An 11906-nucleotide genomic window follows, 5' to 3' on the forward strand; every position below is an offset into this window, starting at 1 on the left:
CATTAAGCCGGAGATCAACCCTGGTTCAATGAAGAGTGCATGAGGGCATGCCAGGAGCAGCATAACTAAAAATGAGGTGTCAACCTGGTGAAGTTACAACATTGGACTACTTACATGCCAAACAGTGGGAGCAACATGTGATAGACAGTGCTAAGCAATCACACAACCAATGGGTCAGATGTCAGCTCTGCAGTCCTGCCACATCCAATTGTGAATGGTGGTGGACAATTGAACAACTAACTGGAGGAAGAAGCTCCAAAAATATCCCCGTCGTCAATGGTGAGGGAGCCCTGCACATCAGGCCAAAAGACAAGGCTGAAGCATTTGCAACAATCTGCAGCCAGAAGTGCCAAGCGGATGATCCATCTCTGCCTCCTCCTGAGGTCCCCAGCATCACGGGTGCCTTCAGCCAAGTTGATTCACCACGAGATATCAATAAATGGTTGAAGGCACTGGATACTGCAAAGGCTGCTGGCCCTGACAACATTCTGGCAATAGTACCGAAGACTTGTGCTCTAGAAGGAGCTGTGTCCCTAGCCAAGTTGTTCTAGTACAGCTACAACACTGGCATCTACCCAGCAATGTGGAAAATTGCCCAGGTGTGTACTGTCCACAAAAAACAGGACAAATCCAACCTAGCCAATTACCATTCCATCAATCTACTCTTGATCATCAGCAAAGTGATGGAAGGGATCATTGACAGTGCTGTCAAGCAGCACTTACACAGCAATAACCTGCTCATTAATGCTCAGTTTGGATTCAGTCAGAGCCAGAGGTGTCAGCTGTGGCTCAGTTCATAGCACCCTCGCCTTTGAATCAGAGGGTTGTGGGTTCATGTCCCACTCCCGGAAACCAAGAACTGTGATTGTTCTCGAAAGAGTTGCAATCTGTGACTGTTGATAACTCGAAAGAGTTTCACTCATTTAAGAGGTGTCAGCTGTGGCTCAGTTCATAGCACCCTCGCCTTTGAATCAGAGGGTTGTGGGTTCATGTCCCACTCCCGGAAACCAAGAACTGTGATTGTACTCGAAAGAGTTGCAATCTGTGACTGTTGGTAACTCGAAAGAGTTTCAGTCAGAGCCACTCAGCTCCTGACCTCATTACAGCCTTGGTCCAAACATGGACAAAGAGCTGAACTCAGGAGGTGAGGTGAGAATGACTGCCCTTGACATCAAGGCAGCATTTGCCCAAGTCTGGCATCAAGGAGCCCTAGCAAAACTGAAGTCAATTGTAATCAGGGGGAAAACTTTCCATTGGTTGGGGTTATACCTAGCACAAAGGAAGATGTTTGTGCTATTGCAGGTCAATCATCTCAGTTCCAGGACATTGCTGCAGGAGTTCCTCAGCTTATGTCCTAGGCCCAACCATCTTCGGCAGCTTTAACAATGACCTCCTCTTTCAGGTAAGAAGTGGGAATGTTCTTTGGTGATTGCACAATGTTCAACACCATTTGTAACTCCTCAGATACGAAAGCAGTCCGTGTCCATATGCAGCAATACCTGGGCAACATTTAGGCTTGGATCCATAAGTGGCAAGTAACACTTATGCCACACAAGTGCAATGGCCATCTCCTGCAAGAAAGAATCTAACCATCTCCCCTGGACATTCAATGGCATTACCAGTGCTGAATCCCCCACTATCAACGTCCATAGGGTTACCGTTGACCAGAAACTGAGCTGGACCAGCCTTATGAATACTGCAGTTACAAGTGAAGGTCAGAGGCTGGGAATTCTGCAGTGAGTAACTCACCACCTGACTACTCCAAGCCTGTCCACTATCTACAAGGCACAAGTCAGGAGTGTGATGAGTGCAGCTCCAACAATATTCAAGAAGCTCAACAGCATCCAGAACAAAGCAGCCCGCTTGATTGGCACCCCATCCATCACCTTATACATTCATTCCCTCTACCACCAACTCACAGTGGCAGCAGTGTGTACCATCTACAAGATGCACTGCAGCAACTCACCAAGGGTCCTTCAGCAACATCTTCCAAACCCGCAACCTCTACCACCTAGAAGGACAAGGACAACAGATGCTGGAGAAGACCATCACCTGCAAGTTCCACTCCCTGCAAGTTCCACTCCTAGCAACACACCATCCTGACTTGGAACTATGTCACTGTTCCTTCACTGTTGCTGGGTCAAAATCCTGGAACTCCCTCCCTAACAGCACTTTGGGAGCAGGATTTTACATCCTGCAGGCGGGCACACGCCCGGCCCGATCGTGTGTAAAATAGCGCGTGATGACGTTGGCCGAGTATCCTGACGTCATCGCGCACTCACGCGATATTTTGGTCAGCATGTGCACGCGATAGTCGACAGCACACCCGCCGACAATTAAGAGGTCTATTAAGGCCATTAATTAATTTAAAGCAATTTTTCGCTTCCCATCCAACCTTATGGTTGACAGCCAGGCAAATTGGCCAGGCGGCCTTTGGGGTTTTTTTAGGAAACATTATCCATGGGCAGGATGAGGTTTCTGAAATGAAATAATAAAAATAATTTGGGCGGCAGAATTTTGCGCATATACACTAAGATAAGTGATTCCACTGTGTGTGCATTTTTTCCGGATTTTTAAGAACGTTATTCAATGATTTAAAAATCTTCAACTCTCTGAGGCAGCTCCCTGCCTTCAGGGGGCTTTCAGTGCGCGCTCCCCTGTGCACGCGCAGGTTTTTGCGCTCACCTGCCTCCACCCCAGCCAGCCTGAAATCGCAGTCGGGGCCGATCGTGGGTGGCGGGCCGTTTCCCAGCCACTCTTGGGCCCGCCTGCCGCGCCCACCCAACGACCTGAAAATCTTGCCCTGGGTGTACCTACACCACAGGAGCTGCAGCAGTTCAGGAAGGTGGCTCACCAACACCTTCTCAAAGACAATTAAGGATGGGCCATATAGGCTGGCTTAGTCAGCGATGCCCACACCCCATGAAAGAATATGTTAAAGAAAAAAAAATTCTGAGCACCATACTCATGGAAGGATGCGAAGGCATAAGGCCATAAGACCTAGGAGCAGAAGTAAGCCATTCGGCCCATTGAGTCTGCTCCGCCATTCAATGAGATCATGGCTGATTTGATAATCCTCAACTCCACTTTCTTGCCTTTTCCCCATATCCCTTGATTCCCTTACCGATTAAAAGTCTGTCTATCTCAGTCTTGAATATACTTAACGACTTAGCCTCTACAGCCCTCTGCGGTAAAGAATTCTACAAAATGACTACCCTCTGAGAGAAGAAATTCCTCCTCATCTCTGTTTTAAACAGGCGACCCCTTACTCTGAGATTATGCCCTCTGGTCCTAGACTCTCCCATAAGGGGAAACAACCTTTCAGCATCTACCCTTTCAAGCCCCCTAAGAATCATATATGTTTCAATAAGGTCGCCTCTCATTCTTCTAAGCTTCAATGAGTACAGGCCCAACCTACTCAACTTCTCTTCATAAGGTATTTCCCTCCATCCCCGGGATCAACCTAGTGAACCTTCTATGGGCTGCCTCCAATGCCAATATATCTTTCCTTTAGATAAGGGGACCAAAACTGTTCACAGTATTCTAGGTGCGGTCTCACTAGTATAGTTTCAGCAAGACTTTCCTATTTTTATACTCCATTCCCTTTGAAATAAAGGCTAACATTCCATTTGCCTTACCAATGCTGAACTTGTATGCTAGCTTTTTGTGATTCATGCATGAGGACCCCCAAATCCCTCTGTGCTGCAGCTTTCTGCAGTCTATCTCCATTTAAGTAATATTCAACTCCCCTATTCTTCCTTCCAAAGTGCATAACCTCACATTTTCCCACATTATATTCCATCTGCCACATCTTTGCCCATTCACTTAACCTGCTCTGTAGACTCTTTGTGTCATCCTCATCACTTGCCTTCCCACCTATTTTTGTATCATCTGCAGACTTGGCGATAGTACATTCATTTCCATCATCCAAGTCATTAATATATATTGTAAATAATTGTGGCCCCTGCACTGACCCCAGTGGCACTCCACTAGTTACAGGTTGCCATCCTGAAAATGCCCCCCTGTATCCCAACTCTCTGTCTTCTATTAGTTAGCCAGCTCTCTATCCATGCTGATATACTACCCCCACCACCATGGGCTCTTATTAAGTAGCCTTATGTGCGGCACCTTATCGAGCACCTTCTGGAAATCCAAATATATTACATCTTCTGGTTCCCCTGCATCTATCCTGCTTGTCACCTCCTCAAAGAATCCTAATAAATTTGTCAGGCATGATTTCCCCTTCATGAAGCCATGCTGACTCTGCTTGACTATATTATGCATTTCTAAATGCCCTGCTGTTACATCTTTTATAATAGACTAACATTTTCCCAATGACAGATGTTAAGCTAATTGGCCTATACCTGTTTTTTGTCTCCCTCCCTTTTTGAATAAGGGTGTTACATTGGCAGTTTTCCAATCCTCTGGGACTTTTCCAGAATCTAAGGATTCTTGGAAGATTACTACCAGTGCATCCACTATCCCTGCAGCTATTTCCTTTAATATCCTAGGATACAACCCATCGGATCCAGGTGACTTATTGGCCTTAAGCCCCATTAGTTTCCCTAGTATATTTTCTCTAGTGATAGTTATTGTGTTTATTCTTCTCCCCCACCCACCTTTTGCCCCATGATTATTTAGTATTTTTGGTATGCTAATAGTGTCTTCTACCATGAAGAGTGATGCAAAGTATTTATTCAACTCTTCTGCCTTTTCCTGGTTCCTCATTATTATTTCCCCAGCCTCATTGTCTAAGGGGCCTATATTGATGTTGGCCTCTCTCTTCCTTTTTATATACTTAAAGAAGCTCTTACTCTCTGTTTTTATATTACTGGTTAGTTTACCCTCAAAGTTTATTTTCTCCCTCTCTATTTTTTTTTGGTCATCTTCCGTTGGTTTTTAAAACTTTCCCAATCCTCTGGCTTACCACTAATCTTTGCCACATTGTATGTTTTTGCTTTCATTTTGATACTATCCTTGGTTAACCATGGTTGGTTTATCATTTTCCTACAATCCTTCTTCCTCACTGGGATATATCTTTGTTGTGAGTCATGAACTATTTTCTTAAACGTCTGCCATTGTTCATCAACCGTCTTTTCTGCTAAACTCCTTTCCCAGTCCACTCCAGGCAACTTTGACTTAATTTCTTTGTAATTACCCTTATTTAAATTTAGCACAGTTGTTTCCAAACTAAGTTTCTCACTCTCAAACTGAATGCTAAATTCCACCATCTTATGGTCACTATTTCCTAGGGGACCTTTTACTCTGGGATCATTTATAAACTTGCTTCATTACATATTACCAGATCCAAAATAGCCTGATCCCTGGTTGGATCCACAATATATTGTTCTAGGAAACAGTCCCAAATACGTTCTATGAATCCTTGCTCATGGCTACCTCTGCCAATTTGATTTTCCCAATCCACATGAAGATTAAAGTCACCCATGATTAATATTCTGCCTTTTTAACATGCCCTCATTATCTCCTGATTTATTCTCTGGCCTACAGCATAGCTACTGTTAGGGGGCTTATGGACTGCTCCCACCAGTGTCTTCTTCTCCTTGTTATTTCTTACCTCCACCGTTATGGATTCCACATCTTCTAATCCAAGATCATTTCTTGCTATCATACTTATTCCAACTCGTACTAACAAAGCTACCCCATCACCCTTTTCTGCCTGTCATATACTCCTGAATATTTAGTTCCCAGCTTTGATCTCCTTGTAACCATGTCTCTGTAATGGCTATAAGATCATACCTATTAACCTCTATTTGTGAGAGAAGGAGCAGAAAAGTTTCATGAGGATGTTTCCAGGGATGAGGAATTTCAGTTATGTGGATAGATTGGAGGCCGCTCTCCTTGGAGAGAAGAAGATTAAAAGGCGATTTGAAAGAGGTGTTCAAAATCATGAGGAGTCTGGATAGGGAGAAACTGTTCCCATTTGCAAAAGATCAGGAAACAGAAAGCACCAATTTAAGGTGATTGGCAAAAGAAACAATGGCAACATGAGTAAGAACTTTTTATGCAACAAGTGGTTACGATCTGAAATGCAGTGCCTGAGAGTGTGGTGAAGGTAGATTCAATTGAGGCATTCAAAAGAGAAGTGGATATTTATCTGAAGAAAATCAATCTTCAATGCCACGGGGGAAAGGCGGAGGGCTAGGAATAGGTTGGTTGCTCTTGCAGAGAGTTGGCACAGCCATGATGGGCTGAATGGCCTCCTATGCTGCAACCATTTTATGGTTCTATAATTCTATATCAAGTATCAGTTGAATAATCCTTTGTCATACTACATCTCAATCTCTAGACCATGCAGAGCATAATGGAAAACAAATGACTGTTTTAAAAGCAATTTGTCCTATGAGTACTGTATAAAAATTGATCTTTGTTCTTTCTGGTCATGATGTTGTCACCTGATTCTCATTAGGATTAACCAAGAAATTTTAAACAGCACTTTCATTTAATTTTGGAATTGTTTATACCCATCTTATTAATGGATAAAAGCCACATAATTCCCTCCCAGTTGTTTTAATCCGGAATTAGTCATCTTTCTGTGTCAAATGGTTTTGCTACTTTTTAGCATTCACTTTTTAGAGCTTTTGTCATTCATTATGGATAGTAACTTAAATATTTCATTCGTATGATTATAAGTAACTTCAAATGTGAATGACATGTTTAACTACAGTATTTTTTAGGGATCAAAGACTAGTGTAGGACCAGGATTTGGTTTATTTACATAGACTACTTGATGTCATTTGTGTCACTCCATTGCCCTTCTAGTTACCCTCCAATATCTATTAGGAAGCATTATGATGCAGTTAATAAGGAGGATCTGTTTCCACTGTCAGGAGGGTTGGTAACCAGAGGGCAAACATTTATTGTAATTGGCAAAAGAACCAGTGGAGGAGAGGAGGAGCTTTGAATTGTTATGATCTGGAATGCACTGCCTTAAAAGGTGGTGGTGGCAGATTCAATAACAACTTTTAAAAGAGAATTAGGTATATTGTGAAAAGGACAAGTTTGCAGGGCTATGGCGAAAGAGCCAGGGAGTGGAATTGACATCTCTTTCAAAGAGTTGGCACAGGCACCATAGGCTGAATGGCCTCCTGTGCTATATGATTCCATATTTTACCAGAATGTACAGTATTGTAAAGTGAAAATGTGTTCGATTTTGCAGCAGTGACATTGCTTCCTTTGTGCAGGAGAGAGCAGTGGGAACATCTAAAGGGGATATAATTTTTAAAATATCTAAAATCAGCTGAATGCCAGAAGAAAATAGAAATTTCACTCATGTGTTAGCCTGGGCCCACCTCTGAATCAGAAGCTTCTGCGTTCAAGGCCCAAGTCAGAGATTTAAGAACAAGCCTATGTTTTTGTGCAATACTCTTGTGAAAATATGAATTGAAAGCTTAATCACATGATAGGGAAAGTTAGGTGCTGAAATTCCACTTTGGGCAGGGTTGGGCTTTCTGTGCCACACTGTTGACATAAACCAGGCCTGTGGCAATGTTGACTGACTAACTTGAAAGTTATGCTTCAGCTCATTTGAATAATTAGGTGGTACTGCCAATGCCGTTTTGCCTGTGTGAAAAGAGCAAATCCAGTAGAGAAAGCTGTATTTTTAATCATTTGGTCCCCTTGGGCTGCCCAGGTTGTAAACCCCGGGCCGTGCATCAGCAGCACTTTTTGCAGTGCAAGCCCTGCGTTCTGAATTGCCATCTCCTGTGCCCAGTTTGTGCCTGCAATCCCAGCACACAGAAAAGGAATTTCAGCCTCTTAAACTTCATTTGAATTTTAGCTGGAATATAATAGTGTGGCTTATGATTTGATTGCATAGGCAAATGCTCCTTTATAAGAAAAAGATGTTTATTGTTACCCTTCTGTCAGTTTTCAACATAGTCCAATAAGTGGCCTGGTAAACAACATAACACTTTGTTTCCTTTAGTAGTGACAAGAATCTTTCTTATTGCATGAGAAATCTGAGAAAAAATGTAAGCATCAAGAGTGAAAATAGCAGAAAGATTAGGTAAATGAAAAAGTACCGATTAGTTGATCCTAAGAATGGATTTTAAAAGTAAACAGCAGTGCAAAGTGAGGGGGATGCTGTGTTCCATAAAACTATACATATTTTTCATAGAAGATAGGTCTGCAGTCTGTCAGGACTGGAAGTTGCATTGACATTTTAAAAGAAAAATATGTTCACACAATTTCCAGCTGTTAATTCATTGGGAGCCCATTCTCTGAATTTTAACAAGATTTACTGTTGATCTGTCTGGCAGTTTGCCAGCAGAACTTGTATAAATAGCAGAAGTTTATTTGAGTTGTCTACCCTTTGAGTCCAAACAACTGCAGTCCCATTCCTTCAATCACTTAGTTAATTCTTCAAATTGGTCTCTGTTTCGGTTACAACTTCAAGTTGTGTATTCCTAAGCATCATTGCACTCTGGGTTTAAAGGTTTCAGACACATTGTTTTAACATATTTTAAGGTTAATAAAGTTTCAGTTCAATGGTACTCCAATTTCATAACATTTCAAAAATGTTTATCATAGGTCCCGACAGAGGGCTGAGGATAATGGTAACAATAGCACTTTTTTAGCCAGAATGCTACTTGAATGTGCAGAAGACTGCTTTGCATTAGATATATTAGCATTTATCTGAAGTATCTGCAGGAGATCTCCTGATCAATTGCCATAACTTTGGAAAATTGATGGAACCCTAAAAGAAACAACATAAATAGTAAAAAATGACTGCTTATGCAGTTTATCTAAGGTTTATGCCTAAATTAGGAAATCAGTAGCACCTCATGGATCTCTCTCTTTCTTGTCTATTGTGACCTGCCTTAAAATTCATCCTAAACAATTGGTGGTCTAGACATTTCATTGGGCACCTGCTAAAAGATCATTTCTGTCAAGTTGTTGAAACTGTTGAAATTGCCTCTCTCCTTCAACTTGTCCGTGTCAAAGCCAGTTTTCAGGATAAGGACGTGGGTGCAGCAAGTTACAACATTTTTGGATATCTTGTAATTAAAGGCTCCCCTGATCAGCCAATACTGTAACATCCCTATGGTCTGCGCCACTAGACCTGGATAGCTGCGTGTGCCTCCTTGTATTCTTCAGCAGGTTTGGTCTGTCTGTGCCTCTAAAGGTTAATGAACCATGGTTCTGTAAGATAGATATGCCTGCCTAGCAATCATCCATTCAGTTTTTTTTGCATCTTGACATAATGAAAGCATTATCCTCCTTTATAAACTTTATTGTAAATCTTTTTATGAGGGTGGAGAGAGGGTCTGGCAGGGTGAGAGAAAAGGGCTGAGGGGAGGGGAGAGAGAGAGATGGGATAGATGGAAGAGAGGCGGGGTTGAGGGGAAGAGAGAAGGGGCTGAGGGGAGGGGGAGGGAGAGAGAGGGGATAGGGGGAGAGAGAGAGGGCGCTGGGGGGGAGAGAGATGCTGGGAGAGAGAGAGAGGTCCTGGGGGAAGAGGAGAGAGAGAGGGGGTCTAGAGGGAAGGGGAGAGAGAGAGAGGGTAACTGGGGGTAGAGAGAGGGCGGAGCTCAGGGCGGGGGAGAGAGACAGATAGGGGAGGCAAGGGAAAGAGACAGAGAGAAGGGCTGGGAGAGGGGAGGGCTGGGGGGAGGAGAGAGGGGGGGGCTAGGGGGAGGAGGGAGAGAAAGGGGCTGGGAGGAGAGAGCAGGGCCGGGAGAGGGGAAGACAGAGAGAGGAGCTAGGAGAGTTGGAGGAGAGAGAGGAGATGGGGAGGGGAGACAGAGCGTGAAATAAGGACAGGGGGAGAGGTATGAGAAAGAAAGGGTCTGGGAGAGGGGGAGAGGAAGAAGGGGGAGGGAGAGAGTGGGTGGAGGGGGGAGAGAGAGAGGATGGAGGGGAGAGAGAGGGGAAGGGATAGAGGCTGGGGGGAGGGGAAGAGGAAGTATGGAGGGGAGGGTCAAGAGGCTGGTGTGGGTGGGCTTGAGGACAGGGGAAGAGACCCGAGGCTTGAGGGTTGGGTGGGGTGGGGGGAGGTCACGGGAGGCCTGAGGCTTGATGGGGTGTTGAATGTAAGGCCCAAGACTAGGGTGGGGGCTGGCACACAGTCCCATGCAGGTACATTTCCGGTAGGCCTGAGGGGGAGGGAAAGGACCTGGCCAGCCTGAGAGCCGGGTGCTGGACGTTGCTGACTTCTGGCAGGGGAAGTGGAATCAGGAAAGAACTGAATGGAGGGGTGGGGGCGAATCATAAAATTTTGGCTTTTAGCCAAACATTAGGCAGTATATTTTTTTCTTTCAAAGTTTTTTATTCACAATATGTTTTTGCCTTTTCCTGGTCTTTCCCCTTCAGTTGTAAACCTTGCCGGGATGCCCAGTTTTCTTGGGCAATAACACAGCCTGGATGTTGGGCAGGGCCCTGCCCTGGGCTATGGTGACTCCTCCCGGCAGCTTGTTGAGCTCCTCCTCATTACGGATGGTGAACTGCAAGCAGTGGAGGATGATGTGGGTGTTCTTGTGTCCTAGGCCACGTTGCTCGCCAGCTCCTGGGTCTCAGCAGTCAGGTACTCAAGAACAGTGACCAAGATGGGCTGTTAGGAAGGGAATTTCAGGATTTTTCAGACCCTGTGACAGTGAAGGAACAACGATTTAGTTTGAAATCAGGATGGTGTGTGGCTTGGAGTGGAACTTGCAGGTGGTGGCGTTCCCATGCATCTGCTGCCCTTGTCCTTCTAGGTGGTAGAGATCACAGTTTTGGAAGGTGCTGTCAAGGAGCCTTGGTGAGTTGCTAACTTTCTTATTTCATTATATGCTTTTAAGTTTAATTCCACGGCACTGTTATTTCTCAATTGTGCCACATTAACTTTTACTTACATTGTTAACTATTTCTTTACACGCCTCCCCCCCCACAACTCTCCGCCCCACCACCCACCCTGGTGAAGCGACCCTTGTTTCTCCCCAGCGTTGGTGACCCTGGTGGAGCTGGCACAGCAGAGGCACTGGAGAATTATCAGAAGGAGTGGGTAACATGCCAGTTGAAATGGAATGGGTGAAGGAAGTTCTTGGCAAAAATTTTGAAAGTAAGCAGTAAGATTTGTTTATGTTTTCCATCATAAAATGTAGGAAGTTGCACTGATATCCTCCTGATTGCTTTGATGCCTGTAATGCTTAATGATCGCTTTTGAACATGAATGATTGCTTCCACAAATTCAACAGGCTTTGAATACTTTTAAGCGCATTGATGACTGCTAGCGTAGAAGGATCATGATGTTAACTGAGCAGGTCTGACAGCATCTGCGGAGAGGGATACAGTTGACGTTTCAAGTCTGTATGACCCTTCATCAGAACTAAGACATATAGAAATGAGATGAAATATAAGCTGGTAGAAGGGGGTGGGACAGGAGAGCTCGATAGGGGGCCAGTGATAGGTGGAGGCCAAGAAGAGGCTGCCAAAGATGTCATAGACAAAAGGACAAAGGGGTGTTGACGGTGGTGATATTATCTAAAGGATGTGCTAATGGGGACATTAAGGGAAGCAAGCTAGTGGCAGTTGGCCCTAGTGCGGGTGGGGTGGGGGGAAGGGATCAAAATGGGCTATTTTTTTCTTTTCCCTCCTATTTTTAAATTTATTTCGATCTATTGTTTCATCTCCACCTTTTAGCCTATTTCGATCGCTTCCCCCCCACCCCACCCACACTAGGGCCATCTGCCACTAGCTTGCTTCCCTTAATGTCCCCATTAGCACATCTTTTAGATAATATCACCACTGTCAACACCCCTTTGTCCTTCTGTCTATGACATCTTTGGCAGTCTCTTCTTGGCCTCCACCTATCACTGACCCCTGTCGAGCTCTCCTGTCCCACCTCCTTCTACCAGCTTATATTTCATCTCATTTCTATATGTCTTAGTTCTGATGAAGGGTCATAC

Source organism: Cetorhinus maximus, chromosome 18 (assembly GCF_964194155.1).
Source record: "Cetorhinus maximus chromosome 18, sCetMax3.hap1.1, whole genome shotgun sequence".
Taxonomy (NCBI): Eukaryota; Metazoa; Chordata; class Chondrichthyes; order Lamniformes; family Cetorhinidae; genus Cetorhinus; species Cetorhinus maximus.